This window comes from Pteronotus mesoamericanus, unplaced genomic scaffold (assembly GCF_021234165.1).
Source record: "Pteronotus mesoamericanus isolate MK-2021 breed Mesoamerican mustached bat unplaced genomic scaffold, CSHL_Meso_final contig_27, whole genome shotgun sequence".
NCBI lineage: Eukaryota > Metazoa > Chordata > Mammalia > Chiroptera > Mormoopidae > Pteronotus > Pteronotus mesoamericanus.
The window spans coordinates 3,668,944-3,685,668 of record NW_026555115.1 but is presented as its reverse complement, the minus strand read 5'-3'; positions in this window follow the sequence as shown (position 1 = coordinate 3,685,668).

Sequence of the window (16,725 nt, the reverse complement as noted above, 5' to 3'; positions counted from 1 at the left end):
AATAGCAAGAATATTAAAGTGCTACCTTGCTTTCTATATCACTTCACAATTTTGTAATGAGTAGTCACATCAATATTCTATTCTTATAAGAATTATATCATAAAGATAAGGGAGTTATTATAATCTTTTCATATGAAGAGACTGAAATAGCAGCTGTTAAGGTTACTCGCTCACATATATATCCATGTGTAGTCCATAGGAAATCTGAGATGGTTGGATTGATTGTTCCCATAAACCTATACTTTCTATCTCTACATTTTACACTTACAGAAAAATTAACATCAATAAAAAGACACAAATAAATTACCAAATTTTACCAAGACTTTATAGTATATAAAACTGAAAAAAAAACCAACAATTTCCCTAGTAGTTTCCTACTAAGAATAGTGACAAAGACATGGGAAACCCTTCAAACCCCTTAACCTGGAAAAAGAGTTCTGTGAGGAAGAGAAATCTCTTTATTTGCAACTTCAGAAGGCATGGTATTAGCTTAAACTTAGGTTATATCCTCTTGTCTCTACAATTGATTCTCTAGAAGCATACATTACCAGGTTTTCCTCCATTTGCAAATGGACAACTCAATTCTTGTAACATTTACACTGATGACACAAAACCACAAGCCAAATGCTGGAAGAGATTAAAACATTATTGTTAAAAGTATGCATGTGATTTCTCAAAAGGCAATGCAAAGGACAAGATAATGTCTAGGTATAAGAGATATGATTTGCAAAAATTGTATAAGTAGAAATTTGAACTTTGTTTTTTTTTTTCTTTTCTTATATTTCACTTTTCTTCCCCATCTGTTAATAAGACAATTATTTGACTATTCACAATAAAGATGAGGATATGGTACCAAGACAATTTTTAACAATGATGAGCATAGTTGCTTATCATCTTTTACTATTTCTTTTGGTGTATATACTTTTATTTTTTTAGTGGAAATACCTTCTTCTTCTCTCTTAATTCATGTGGTTTACGTATAATTAAGGAGAACCATGCATACTCATTCAGGGCATATCATTTTTTTGGTCACTAGGAATACTCAGCATATGACATTAATAAAATATATGAATAATTAAAATGTATTAATAAACTATAGATATTAATATCTTGGTTAAAAAACAAACACAAAGTCATCACAACAGCATAGATAGAACTGGAGAGCATTATGCTATGTGAAAGAAGCCAGCAAGTGAAAGACAAATACCATATGGTCTCACCTATAAGTAGAACCTAATCAACAAAACAAACAAGCAAGGAAAATATAACCAGAGACATTGAAATAAAGGACAAACTAACAGTAAACAAAGGGAAGTGGGGAGGGAGATGATGGGGAAAAAGAGGAAAGGTTCTCAAGGAACACATGCAAAGGACCCATGGACAAAGCCAAAGTGGGGAAAGATTGAGAGTAGAAGGTAGGGGTGGGTGGGGCAAGGAAAAATGATGGTGGGAAAATGGAGACAACTGTACTTGAACAACCATAAAACAAAAGAAATCATAGTATACAAAGTGTAATGCAGTAGTTAATTTTAGCTGTTTTCTAAAGCTTACATTGAAAACTGACCCTGCCAACACTTTTGTCTGTATGTTAACATTATTATGTTAAGAACGAACCAGAATTTCAAATTCACATCCATTCTCATTCCAATATTCTACCATTGAACTGAGCTTAAATAAAAAGCTTTACATAAACATAAAAAAAGAAAACAAATACAAAAATATATCATATTTATAAAACTTGGACTTAAATGATTGTCTTTGACATCTGATCTGCTTAGGTAAATTCTATACTTTTACTAATATATTTAAAAAAAGATTGTCACATATATTTTCCAGACTGAAGTGCTTCATTTGGAAATTGGGAGAGTTGGGAGGCTACTCTTTTTACTTATAGTCAATTAACTCAATTGCCTTTCCAATGACATTTTTTAGAGGTGGAGTAAGACTATATTGTGGAAAATTACTAATTTTGCTCCATTTTAAATGTCCAACTGCACATGAAATTATAAATTATATATTCAGTATATGTGTTTGAGTGTAGTTTCCACTAATTCAAGAAGGTTTCTCATTTCAGAAAATCAAAACAGCTCTTCAGAGTATGTTCCGAATGTCTAGCTCTACTAAATTCCAGGAGCTCAAAGATATATAAAAATGACATATTTACTCAAGGATCTCACAGATTATGTGTGCATATTTATGTTTTCTTTTGAGATCTGGGGAATATATATGTTCTCCCAATTAAGATTTATGCTGTAAATTGAGTAGTTCTTTCATAGAGTCTGATTGAATAATGTTATTTTTTCAAACAAATAATTTCTGCTGTCATATGCAAATTTGTTGAAAAGGCAAAGTTCTGATAATTACTTTATCTCATTAACAATAAAAGAAAATACTCATTTATAAATAGCAACAAGTCAGGTTACTTTCAATTCTTTCATATTGACTCTCTTTTCATGTCTACTTCTGAGTTTTAAAGTTATCTAATTTAAAAAAATATAAAGCTAAGTTTTATAGTAGTAATATTCATAATATTTAATCACATGTAAAGTACACTTACTAACTAGTCAGAACTTTCTCCTTAACAAAAAGAAAGCAGATACAATTTATAAGTAGTGCTAATTACCAACTAAATATTAAACATAGTAAGTGGAGTTTGGGCTATCAGTACACCATCACTGACATTAAACTGCAGAGTATTACAACAGGAGTTATGTTTTCTAGTCAATGTTACTTTGTGAAGGAGAATTTTGGGAAGATGGCAGTAACATAGTTTTAGAATACCTCTGAACATTTGTGTAAGGACAGCAAATCAATGAACATATGGCCAACATCTAGAACAAATTTAAGTAACAAGGTATGTCTGTAGTCCCCCAAATACAAGTGGAACAAATAACCAATAAGAAAAGACCTATTGGTGTTAGCAATAGAATAGAAGGAAGCAGAAGGAAGAAAAAGAAAACTCTGAGTTCCCTGTGCAGTGCTTAATGAAGCAGTACTAGAGGTGTTGCAGACAATAAGATGTGATTTCAAACCTCCAGCAAGTGGCTGAATTGACCACTGTGACATAAAGTCAAGTGGTGCTGGAGCATTTGGGAATCTCTGAACCCTTGCAATTGTTCACTTAATATTTCTTTTCAAAACAAAACTTCCAAATTAATATAAACTGTTGGGATCTACTTGTCACAGTTTTACCCATGGATGATTTTGTCATGATAGGAATTGGTCATTTTGAAAATATGGGCTCCCTTAATTATGCAGTTTTTCCAATTATTTATACATTTCATCATATAATATCAAAAAATTACATCATTAATGTATTACTTTCACTCCCAAATTCTTAAATTTTGGGATGCTATTAAAAATTATGGTGGCAGATACTAAATTTTTCTATATTTTAATGTTTACCTTGAAAATAAATGTATTTTATGAGTAACAAATACAATTAGTTGATTTCCTTGAAGTAACAGGTTTTCTTAATTTTCAAAACTTTAAAATATATCTAAGTTTAAATACCCATAATTTGTCATTTTTTTCAAGTAAAAGTCATGTTTTATTTTTAAAAAGTAACTATTTCAGCTCTCAAATCATATAATGACACACAAAAAAATACTTTTCCTCAAGACAACCTTTATATTTTGGTATGCAGAAAAAGTGCTTTATATATTGCCGATTTTATCACTTTATTAAAAAGACATTTCCTCATTGGTTATCATTTAATAATATTAATTTTTTTCTTCATCAAAAACATTCTTAAGTGTAACAGGTTTTCTTTGTTTCCTTGTAAGTGTATGGTACGGAAAAATATAATGACTAATATAATACTAATTGTTTGATATTACTGCCCTACTTACTGATAAACAACATCATTTTTAAAGCTCCAACCTGGATTTTGCATCATCAGTACAAACGATAACACAGTAATTCTTGGATAGATTATAGAGTGAATATAGATGACCCCTTTCTTCAGCAAATGCCAGCAGGTTACTGAAAGTGACTTAAGGTGTAAGGATTGGAGGGAAAGAGGTAAGAATGCTTTTATCTATGTATGATATTATATATCTGATAACTTTCTACAAGAATCAAAGAAAACCTATCCTAAAAACTAAGTATATTTTGTAAAGTAGCTGATTCAGAAAACAGCATATAAAAATCAATAGCTTTCATGTATACAAAGGAAAAACAGTTATAAGAAAGAGAACTGCTCTGGCCAGGTGGCTCAGTTGCTTGGAGTGTTGTCCTATACACCAAAAGATGCAGTTTGTTCAAGGCACATACCTAAGTTGCAGGTGGGTTCAATTTTCAATCAGGATGCATACGGGAGGCAAGCAGTCAATGTTTCTCACATGACTGTTCCCCTTTCTCTCTGTCTTCATCCCTGTCTGTCTCTTCCCCTTCCTTCTTATCTCTCTAATATCAACAAACATATCCTCAAGTGAGGACTAAAAAAGAGAGAAAAGAACCAGACTGAACCCGGATAGCTGCAGTAATTTTGAGAAAGAAGTACGAAGCAGAAGAGACCATAATACTGGACTTAAAACTATATTACAAGGCCACTGTAATCAAAACAGTCTGACATTGGCACAAGAACAGACATATAAATCAATGGAACAGAATAGAGAACCATTAAATAAACCCATGTCACCATGGTCAGTTAATATTTGACAAAAGGGGTAGAAGCAAAAAATGGAGTAAAAATAGCCTCTTCAACAAATGGTGTTGTGAGAGATGAACGGCTATATGTAAAAAAAATTGAAATTCAACCACCAACTGACACCATGCACAAAAATAAACTCAAGATGATTAAAAGACTTAAATATAAGTCACCACACCATAAAAGTCCTAGAGGAGAACATAGGCAGGAAATTCTCAGATATTCCATGCAGCAATATTTTCACTGATAATCCTTTCCTTGTGTCCCTAGAGGAAGGGACATAAAGGAAATAATAAAAAAATGGGTGGGCTTCATCAAGATAAGAAGCTTCTGCATGGCTAAAGAAAACATCAGAAAAATGAAAAGGGAGCCAACTGTATGGAAAATACATTTGCCAATGATACCTTGGACTTCGGTTTCATCTCCAAAATATAGAAAGAGTCCGTTAAACTCTACTCCAGGAAGACAAACAATCCAGTTCAAAAATGGGCAAAAGACCTGAACAGACACTTCTCCAAGGAAGACATACACAGGTCCCAGAGACATATGAAAGGATGCTCATCATCACTAGCCACCAGAGAAATGCAAATTAAAGCCGTAATGAGATACCACTTCCCACCAGTCACGATAGTCATTATAAACAAATCAACAAATAAGTGCTGGTGAGGTTGTGGAGGAAAGGGAATCTTAGTACACTGTTGGTGGAGATGCAGACTGGTGCAGACACTTTGGAAAACGGTTTGTAATTTCCTCAAAAAGCAAAAAATAGAACTGCCGTTTGACCCAGTGATTCCACTGCTAGGATTATGCCCTAAGAACCTCAAAACACTAATTCGAAAGAATCTATGCACCTCCTTGTGCATAGCAGCATAATTTACAATAGCCAAGTGCTGTAGGCAACCTAAGTGCCCATCAATAAATAAGTGTATCAAAAGACTATGGCACATTTACACAATGGAATACAATGCAGCAGAAAGAAAGAAGGAACTCCTACCTTTTGCAACAGCTTAGATGGAACTAGAGAGCGTTATGCTAAGCAAAATAATCCAGGGGATGAAAGACAAATACCATATGATCTCACCTATAAGTGGAACCTAATCAACAAAACAAACAAGCAAGGAAAATATAACCAGTAACGTAGAAAGAAAAAAGAAACCAACAGTAATAAGAGGGAAGGAGGGAGTGATTAATGGGGAAAAGAGGGGAAGAGTCAAATCAAGTAACATGTATAAATGACCCATGGACAAAGACAAAGTGGGGAAGGATTGAGGGTGGGAGGTGGGGGTGGCTGGGGCAGGGGAAAGCTGTGGTGGGAAAATGGAGAAAATTTTATTTGAAAAAGAAAAATAAATAAATAAATAAATAAAACGAACCATATGGACATACCAAAAAACAAAAAGAAGAAGAAGAAGAAGAAGAAGGAGGGGGAGGAGGAGGAGGAGGAGGAGGAGGAGGAGGAGGAGGAGAACTGATTTAGTAGAACAATCAAAAGAGAATATCTATGTTAAATAAAAATATCTATGTTAAAATAAGACAAGCAAATCCATATACAATAAACTACAAAACACTTCTGAATGAAACATAAATCCAAAGACATGCTGTGTTCTTTCTCAGAAAGGCTCAATAATATAAAGATAATACTTGTGAAGATAATTTATCAATTTAATACACTGCCTCAAAATAGTAGGTATTATTACTCTAATATTTTTTGTAATATGCATCATAAAATGCATGAGGAATACATCCTGATAATCCTATGTATTGATTTCCAGGATTTATTTTTGAGTAAAAGAAAAAAAAATAGCTGGGAAAAAGTCTTAATCTAACACTGTTTATTTAAGAAGCCAGAGATGAGTACCAATCTATGTATGCTGTTAAATCATACTGTTTAACATTAATATATAAAAAATATTTTAAGTGCTATGTATGGGGAAAAGATGGGTTGAGGAGATGAGGAATAGAATCTAGTTCACATTTATGTCTTTTATTCTGAATCATGGAAGTATTTTAGGTTTATTATATAACAAAATTAAGAGTAATAAGCACACCTTAAACATTTAAAGAAAAAAATAAAACCAATAATTCTAACTTTATATTGAATATAAGGCATAATTATATTGAAGATTTTTTCCCAAGTGATTTTTAAATCTAGTGATCTGTCATCATACTCCAAGAAATGAAAAAAAATCAAATATTATGATTTACTAACCCTATTATTAGTGGTAAGGTGGGCAGGTTTTCCCTGAGACTGCAATGTTGAATTATCAGCTAAAATAAATAATCATTTAGATTCATTAAAAACTAAAATGAGCACCAAACTCATGACATATATAAATTTTATTTTAAATTATAGTTTCTAACTCTGTCCATTGAAAAAGTTTAGAAACTATGATCAACCCAATAACAATGAGCACTTCTTTTTCTCAAATTATAATGTACCCAAATGCACCCAAAGTACCCAAAGTTCTGAGCCTGGGGAAAGAAATACAAAAAAACAGGACATTTTCTCATACCACGCAAATGAGAGCCAACACAGGCTATGTGGCTTATGCCAAAAGAACTAAGGGACCAACTTAAAGAGGGTCCCACTGTAGAACAAAAGCATGCTTTGATCATGTTAAGATAATTACTTTAATGGATTAAAATCCACAAAGCATAAGGTCATAACAATTTTTAAAATAAATTAATTCCTCATTAAATTTAAAAACTAAGTCAGTTGTCAGAACCTCCTTTCATGTACTGTGGGAAAATCTTTAATGACAATAATTTTTCTCTATATAACTTTTTAAATAAACTTAGAAGGATGAGCTATGTGATCCAAAACTTTGGAACATTTAATGAACAGGTGAATCAAGCTAAGGGTTGTAAAAAGTGTGTAAGTGCACAAAGAGAAAATATATGCCTTCTGTGAAAAGATCCATATAAACGGACACACTATTTGCAAATTATGTTTTGGATAAGAAATTAATATCCAGAATATTAAAATACTCTTTAAAAGACAACCCAATTAAAAAGAAACCAAGATTTTGATTTGACATTTCTCTAAAGAAGATATACAAATAATCAATAAGTAAATGAAAAAATACCCAATATTATTATTTACTAAAGAAAGGCAAATTAAGATCATGGAATGCTTCACACCCAAAAGAACGGTTGTAATAAAAGAAACATAAAAAATATCAAACACGGTCAGGAGGTGAAGAAATTAGAACCATTCTACATCGCTGGTAGGAATTTTAAAAAGTGCAGCCATTTTGAAAAACAGTTTGGCTGTTCCTTAAGTTAAACAGAGTTCTCAAACAATTAACTTTCCTCCTAGGTACATAGCCAGGAGAGTTGAAAGCATGTCCATACAGAAACTTTTACATGAATGTTTATAGCTTCATAAACATAAATAGCCTCAAAATGCCCAAACCCCAAATGTCCACCAAGTGACAAATAAAGAAAGGTGGTATACCTCAAGAATAGGATGTAATTTAGCCACAAAACTTATGATGAGATAATGAAGTATTGATACATGCTTGATCATGGGTTAACTTTGAAAACATTGTGCTTAATGAAAGAAGCCCTTCAGTAAATTCCATATATTGGATGATTCCATTTATATTAAAATTTTGGACTAGGTAAGTCCATAGATAAAGAAAGACTCGTGGTTTTCAGGAGACAGGGAAAAGAAGGCATGGAGGGTAACTGCAGAAAGTTATAAGGCTTCATTCTGAAATGATAGAAGTATTCTGAAAAGAGATAGTGATGATGTTTGCATTACTTTGTGAATATAGTAAGAACCACTGAATTGTACATTTTAAGAGTGAATTGTATGATTCTGTGAATTGTAGCTCATTAAAAAATAAATTTAAGAATAAAATAATTAAAAAACATCTAGATATTAGACTTGATTAAGTTTCAGAATTGCAAAAGTCTAGCAAAATCTTTCTCTTGAATAGAGTATCAAGGTGAAATTCAAATAAAGAGTGTAGTCATTTATTGCTAAAGATGGTCTTAGATTAGCTATCAATATTTTTAGTGTTAAGGAAAGAAGCTCTCATACCCTATCCCTCAAAGGATAGTGTACCTTCTTAAATTATGTGTTAAAAGGAATTTAGGGTTAGTTACTGGCCATAGACCTGTCTGAAAGTAAATACATAAGAAATCTACTTATTTTTTTATATTAAATATAAATGAGTCTGTCTTAACCAGCATTTGACTGTTTAAGACTTAATAAGTTATTTGGGTTCCCAACTGCCTGTAAGCAAAAAACAGGCTAGGAAAGCCTTGTAAAGCAGCCTTATCCAATCTCTCTTTTTTTCAGATGCGACTCTTTAGTTTGATTATCTCATTATTGTTCCAGTTACATGGCGGTCAAAAACCTGATCATTTTATATTTTGAATGTCTTAAGACCAAAATAAGACTTTTATGGACTTACTTGGGCTATGAGCTGGCAGGGATCGGGGTTGTGTCTATTGGGGTGGGGTCAGTTTTGCTCTGTGTATAGAAGGACAAAAGGAACCGAGAGGAATTATTGATGTTCAGAAAAGGTGGGCTGCACCAGTTACAGCCAGTACCCTCATATTCTCCATTTATTCCCCTGTATTTTCAGTCTCTTTGATGTTAGGTTGGGATACTGAGAGCTGTCCTAAAAAATGGATTACAAGCAGATGCAAAATGGAATACAAGCAGATATGCTGAGTGTCATTTAAATGAGGTATTTTGTGTCTCCTTCAATCTTCCCTTCCCTTGACATTACAACATGGAGTCGTGTGTTCCTGATAGCAGTTGAGAGTGAAATAGCTCTCATCAGCCCACAAATGACATCATGTGAGTGAAAAGTATAGCTTTATTTTCTTAAACTACTGAAATTTATTTTTTTTATTTCATTGTATAACTTGTATATCACAATATGATTAATCCATTGACTTTCAGTAATTTTTTTAACTTAAACTTATAGCTCCATCATGTAAGTATTTATTTATTTTTATTCTTGTTTATTCTATTGCAGTTGTCCCAATTTTCCCCCTTTTGCCCTCCTCCATCCCGCCTCACCTGCACGCCCCACAGTCCATCCCCACACCATTGTCCATGTCCATGGGTCATTCACACATGTTCTTTGAGTACTCCTTTCCCCCTTTTTCTGCATTCCCCTGCCCTGCTCTCCTCTGAGAGCTGTCTTTTCCCTCTTTCAATGTTTCTGTTTTCCCATTAGTTTATTTTGTTCATTACATTCCTTTTATATGTAAGATCATGTGGTATTTGTCTTTCACCAATGGGCTTGTTTCACTTAGCATAGTAGTCTCCAGTTCCATCCATGCTGTCACAAAGGGTAGGAATTCCTTCTTCTTTCTTTCTGCTGCATAGTATTCCACTGTGTAAATATTCCACAGTTTTTTGATCCACTCATTTACTGATGGGCACTTAGGCTGTCTCCCACACTTGATTATTGTAAATAGTGCTGTGCATAAGTTCTTTTGAATTAGTATTTTGAGATTCTTAGGGTATATTCCCAGTAGTGGAACTGCTGGGTCAAAAAACATTTACATTTTTAGTTTTTTGAGGAAATTCCATACTACTTTCCACAGCTGCTGCACCAGTTTGCATTCCCACCAACAGTGCAGTAGGGCCCCCTTTTCTCTACTTTTACCAGCACTTCTTGTTTGTTGATTTGTTAATGATAGACATTCTGACTGGTGTAAGGTGATACCTCATTGTGGTTTTAATTTGCATCTCTCTGTTGACTAGGGCTATTGAGCATTTTGAATTTGGGAATCATCCATCCTCTTGAATTTTTTGGAATAGTTTGTGAAGGATCAGTGTTAGTTCTTCTCTGAATGTTTGGTAAATTTTACCCATGTTGTATTTAGTTCCTGATTGCTACCGGTCCATTCACTGGTGGGAGTTCCCCTCTGGCTGGCTGGCTGAGAGTCTCAGTCCCCATTGCAAGTTGTATAGGTGCTGGCAGAACAAAGCAAAATGACACCAGAACAAGCAAACCCCTCTTTCTACCACAATAATTTCAACAACAAGAGAGCGAAGAATAATAAAAGCAAAGGGAGAAATTGACAAAAGTAGAGAAAGAGGAAAGGGAAAAAGAATATGAGAAGACCAAAGGAAAGAAAAGTGATTATGAGAGGAGAAAGGGGAAAAGAACTACTACTTGTAATGAGCTGCAAGAGGAAAATGGGGAAAAAGAAATACAGTAAAGGTAATAAAATAATAAATGGAGAGAAAAAGGGAACAGTGGAGTACTCAAAGATAAGAGTAGAATAGCATATATGGAAGAAAAATTAGAGCAGCAAAAATAAAAGAAAAATAAAAATAGATAATAAAATAAAAAAGCTATGAAAAATAAAAAATAGGTAAGATAATGAAAAAGGAGCAAGTAGATTTTTCTCAGTACAGTTTAGGTCTTGTCTTCTGGTTTCTCCCTTGGACACTGCTCTGGTGTCTGAGTCAGGTATAAGCCAATATCAGGTGCTGTCCACATCTAGTCCTCAGCTGCCTTTTCCAAGCTACTGGTGATCTACAGTTTGTGACTGATTCCTCAGGACTTGAGTGCTACCAGGGTGGGCCAAGCTACTCTGCAAAGCTGGCTTTTATCTGAACTGGGTCCAGGTTTTTGTCAACAAATGTCTCAAATTACTACAGGATCTACCTCTGCCAGTCTCTGCCTGCTCACCTGCTGTTAATCTTAGACTAGTTGCAGGCCAGACTATCTGGGAGGGTTTCTGCTGAAAACAAGGGGCTGATGATTCCTGGATCTCCTGTGGCAGGTGCCTTTCAGACCTCAGGGAAGATGGTGGGTTTGTTACCCATCCTCTGAGCCCCTTTAAGGTTCCTGAGCCCAGATTTTGGATCTGCCAGACATTTGGAGAGTGTTTCTGTGGCTCTTCCATGAGAGAGAAGTACCAGTCTGTTTCCCAGGGTAGTGCATGGATTGGTTGTGCCCAGCTGCCAGTTTCTGATGACCTCTGAGTCTATTTATTGCTGTCTCCTTAGCAAGGGTTAAGATGCAGGATGGTAGAAAAGAAAGAAAGAAACAAACAAACAGAACAGAACACCAAGACAGAGCAAAACTGAAAGAAGAACAACAAAAAATATGTGCTGAGGAGAATGAACAGGTTTTCAGAGGTTGTCGTGAGGGGATTCCCAGAAGGTAGGGGGAGTAGTACCCCACAGGGTAATGTGATTGATTTTACCCTGGGATGGGCTAGCTCTCCTCAAAAAAGATGGCTGTTTGTAGCCCAGGTATGTCAGGGCCCTGAAAATCCCACAGCCACTCCCCAAAGATATTCCTCAGTGCCTCCTACTCCAGACTCTCCTTGTGTGACTCCAGACTGTACCACCCTCCCTTCTCTGGGGCTCAAGGTGAGTAGCCACAAACACAAAACTGCTTTCCCCCTCTAATGGAGGAAAAACAAACAACAAACAGAAACAAAGATGGTGGTTTTGTCTCCAGCAGTTTCATCTCTCCCCAAAGTAGAGAACCTGTTTATTGGTGGGAATTTCCCCTGTCTGGCCCACTAAGGGGCTCAGCCCCTACCATAATCTCCTCTGCCTTGAGAGGACTTCTATGTGTGGGTTGAATCTCCAGTCCAGGCACATACAGGAGGCCATCTATCCATACTTCTTTCTCACACTTATACCTCTCCTGCTCTCTCCCAAAATCAATAGATTATATCCTGTATACATCCTTCTTTCAAGTCCCATATCATCTTAATGGTGCAGGGAAGGGAAGGGAAGAGTCCAACAGCAAAACTATAACATGGGCCAGTAGTGGGGTGCTCACAACCACTCCCTCCAGTGAGTCCCAGCCTCAGGTTTCCACTGCTGCACTGTCACTGAGCCAGTGGACTCCCGGCATGGTCTCCCCAGCCGACGCTGCCCTGGCCTCCTTTCTGCCCAGGATCTCCCAGCTCCTGGGCCGACCTGCAGCCTCCTTAGCAGACTCTGTCCCGTTCATGGTTCCTGTGGTACCTGGGAACAGGGAGGCAAAAGCTTCCTCCCCTGTAGGTACCACAGTCTCCAGACCCTGGCTCCTGGCAGCAGCTGGGTGCACAGCCCAGCACAAGGCAGAGGCAAGTCTGAGCACCCATGTGCAGGCACTCTGGGGGCTTCTTCCTGAGGAGGATATTTTAAATTCCTCAAAATGTCTCCTGCCCCAAATCTGCATAGCCACAAGGAATAGGCTGGGCAGCAACAGTGGCTGCTGTTCCATCAGAAGAGCCCAGGCCACATTCACACACACACCCGCATGCTCACCCATACACATGCTCACTCACTCACACACACTCAGTCACTCTCAACTGGATTTTCAAGTTTATCTGTGGTTTAGCTGTAAGACGAGTCGAGGGCTGAGAGCAAGAGGATAGTGCTTCAAGCCCCTCTCGCAGCCATCTTGGAATGCCCCCATCATGTAAATATTTAGATAGTGATTTTACTGAATTTATGCAGATGCTTTAAAAGTAAATTATGTAAGTCTATTAATGAGCTGGACTTATGTCCAGGTATAGATTAAGCAACGAGTTAGTTTTAGATGCTATTATTATTATCATTATTATTATTAGCTTTTTATTTCCCTAGAAAATTACAAACAGAAAGGTATAATATAAATTACACATATTAAAATGTGTACCTCATTGGAGACATTTATTCAATGAAATAAATAAATGAAAATTTGGTGATTGAGAATTAAAAATAACTAAGGCATATTAGAACTTAGTAACATTAATAAGGATAAAATGAAGAAAATTTCCACCATTTTACAGAGTTTAGATTGTTTAAAATATAATTTCATACACTAAAACTTTTAATTCCCTTCACTAGTACCTATCAATCTGGAGAAGAAAGAAAACTATGCAAGTAATGTTGCTTTCTGGTCCTGGAGAATGAGGTAAGGATACTGGGGGAAAAGAAGTGAGTAAAGCACAAATGAAGAGACCAGTTTGGGGTCTAAGTTGATAGAGATTAAACTGAGTTTTGAAGTCAGGTGGTAAGCTAGGAGTAGAAAGTCATTTTATTTTTTATTTTCTGGAAATATTCATCTTTCAATAAAATATGAATTATTTCAGTTAATAAAAAGCTAACACACCACAAAATAAGAAAACTAAGTTAATTTTTTCTGTTCAAATATTTTTTTTTATTGTTTAAAAATACAGTTGTCTCCATTTTCCCACCACAACTTCCCCCCACCCCGCCCACCCCCACCACCCTCCCTCAATCCTACCCCTCTCTGGCTTTGTCCATGGGTCCTTTATACATGTTCTTTCATGACCCTTCCCCTTCTTTCCCTCATTATCCCCCTCCCTTCTACCCTTCTTGTCAGTGTCAGTTTGTTCTTTATTTCAATGTCTCTGGTTATATTTTGCTTGCTTGTTTGTTTTGTTGATTAAGTTCCACTAGCCATCAGAGAGATGCAAATTAAAGTCATAGTGAGATAACACTTTACACCAGTCAGAATGGCCATCATAAACAAATCAACAAACAATATATGCTGGTGAGGTTGTGGAGAAAAGGGAACCCTAGTACATTGTTGGTGGGAATGCAGACTGGTGCAGCCACTGTGGAAAACAGTATGGAATTTCCTCAAAAAAGCTAGAAATGGACCAGGTTTTTGACCCAGCAATTCCACTGCTGGTATTATACCCTAAGAATCCTGAAACATAAATTAATTTTTTAAAATCAATGTCTCTCTGCCAGAGGTGATTTGGGTTGAGAAATAATTGTCAGAAAATATCAGGGCTTTACTACAAATTTTCCTAAAATTAAGAGTGGGACAGGAAGCTGCTTACAGACCAACTGCTGTTCAGAATGATAATGGGCTCTAGGGCCTTTGAACTTGGATAAAACAAGTGCATTCATTATGGGCTATTTATTCAAATAGGATGGGGCCAAGGAATATGCAATATGGGGAACATTATAAATGACTTCATGGAAGTCAAAACACTATTGAGTATGCCAGTACATTTTGGTAAATAATGACTCAGTCAGCTATAACACTTAAACTAAAATATCCATTTATACATTAGATGTGTTAATTGGATTAAGAGTTAAAAAAAGGATCCTGAGGGTGTACCAACCAGCACAGTGCCTGGCACATAGCATGCACAAAATAGCTTTGAGTTATTTCACAATTTAAAGTCATCTATGAAGATGAAGTTTTCAATTTGTCTTGGCAAGAAAATTGACAATTTGTTCTCCCTAAAGGCTCAAAATCCAATTATACCATAGAGATCATTAAAAGTCACAAATTCTATCCTAAGGAATGGAGAGTTGGAATGTAATAAAAACTATACCCATTAAAAATGCCTATGAAAGGGGAAGCTCTGTTACCTGTGTTTCCTTAGCAGACATTTTCCCTCCATGGGAATAGGCCTTGTGCAATCCATCAGTCAGGAGAATTAATAGTGTGACTAGCAATTCAGGCCTTACAGAGATAATGAAGCCCTCATAAATTGTGTGAGAGCAAATAAAGCCTGTGAAATGGGACAGTTAACAGAGCAATCAAATTTCAAAACTGCCTTCCTACAGTGGAAAGCATACCAATGATGAAGAGGAGAAGTGAAAAGAGAAAACATCAGCTAAGTACAAGTGTACTAACTCTTAGGAACAGAGGGTATATCAGGTGTTCAAGATGTTCAGGTCTTCTGGGAGGAAAACTTTAGACACTATCATATGAAGCATACGTGTAAGACACCCAGCCTTCACTGTTCAATGTCTTGAACTGTGCATCTAGTCAAAATGCCAGCACTAAGGATCCAATTGCCCTTGTTTGGGTATACCTGTCTCTCCTGGGCCATATATACATTTTCCTACCATTCTTAATTATTTCATCCTCACTAAAGAGATTTCAATTTCAGTTATATAATTTCCCAGTCTTCTTTATATCTAGGATAGGAGTTTGCAACCAAAGCTTGGAATTCTGCTTGAGACCTCTGGAGAAAATTATCTTTTTTTTTTTTTTAAATGAAAAGAAAATAGTCATATGTTGTGTCTCTATCCTTGGACATAGCTTTGGAAGGACATATTTCCTGGGGTACCTACAGTTATCTTGAGCCAATTGAAGGGGACAAGTAGCAGATGGAAGCTAGAGAACTGGAAAGGTAGTATAACAGGGTACAGAGCATGGGTCCCTTGGAAATGCGGAACCCTCACCAACCCTACAAAAAGGGCAGGAAATGCTCACACAGTGAAGAGTACAGATTTCATAACGAAAGCAGATTAATAACCTGAGCCTTCCTAAAGGGAGGAGCTGTGGAAGGAGGCTGCTATTCCCTGTGGCAAACTGTGTATGTGACTGTGAGAACTCATGTGTTCTGGCAAACAGACTCATGGCATAGCCAGGGGAGAAGCTGATACAGCACCTGTGTGAGCTGTGGAGGCAGATGCCCACCCTTGATGCATGTGCATGGCTGGAAACTCTTGCTCTGACTAAAGATGGAAGTTGAAAGAGGGTCAGAGACATCGGGGAGCTGACAAAAATGGTGGACACTAAATCTCTATAAGGAAAGTGGATGTTCAGCCATGTAGGAAGTTTTGAGACAAGCATTAAAAATTGGAGCAGGCAGAGTAAGTGTAACACAAGGTCTGCCAGGAGGTCTGGAAGTCTGCCTAGAGGTCAACATGTTGGTCAGTTGTTCGGTCTGTGGCTCTGTCTGTAGACACATTGGAAACATCCTCAGCACCCCACCTGAATAGAAGACAGTGGCAGAGCTGGCAGAGCTGCAGGGAACCTGCCTGGCCAAGCGCAGAGACACATTGGCGAACTGATGGCTGGAGTAAAGTGTGCTCTGTAGGAGAGAAACTGACACCGCAAGAACAACTCAGGCCCGTGCACCCAGACTTGTGAAAGATGTTTGGAGCTGAACTGGGACCCGTAATGCTAAGCTGCAGACTTCTGCATTTCTGAAGGATGGTACCTGTGAGTGGTATATTCTGAAACTGGTCTGGCTTGACAGAGAGAGGCAGGGTTATTCATTTTGGGATGTTTTAAAGGGAGCAGGACTTAGCAAAAGAAATCTTCCACTATTCTAAATCTGTATAACATTTAAATAGACAACTCCTTTTCTTTTTCAACAAACTC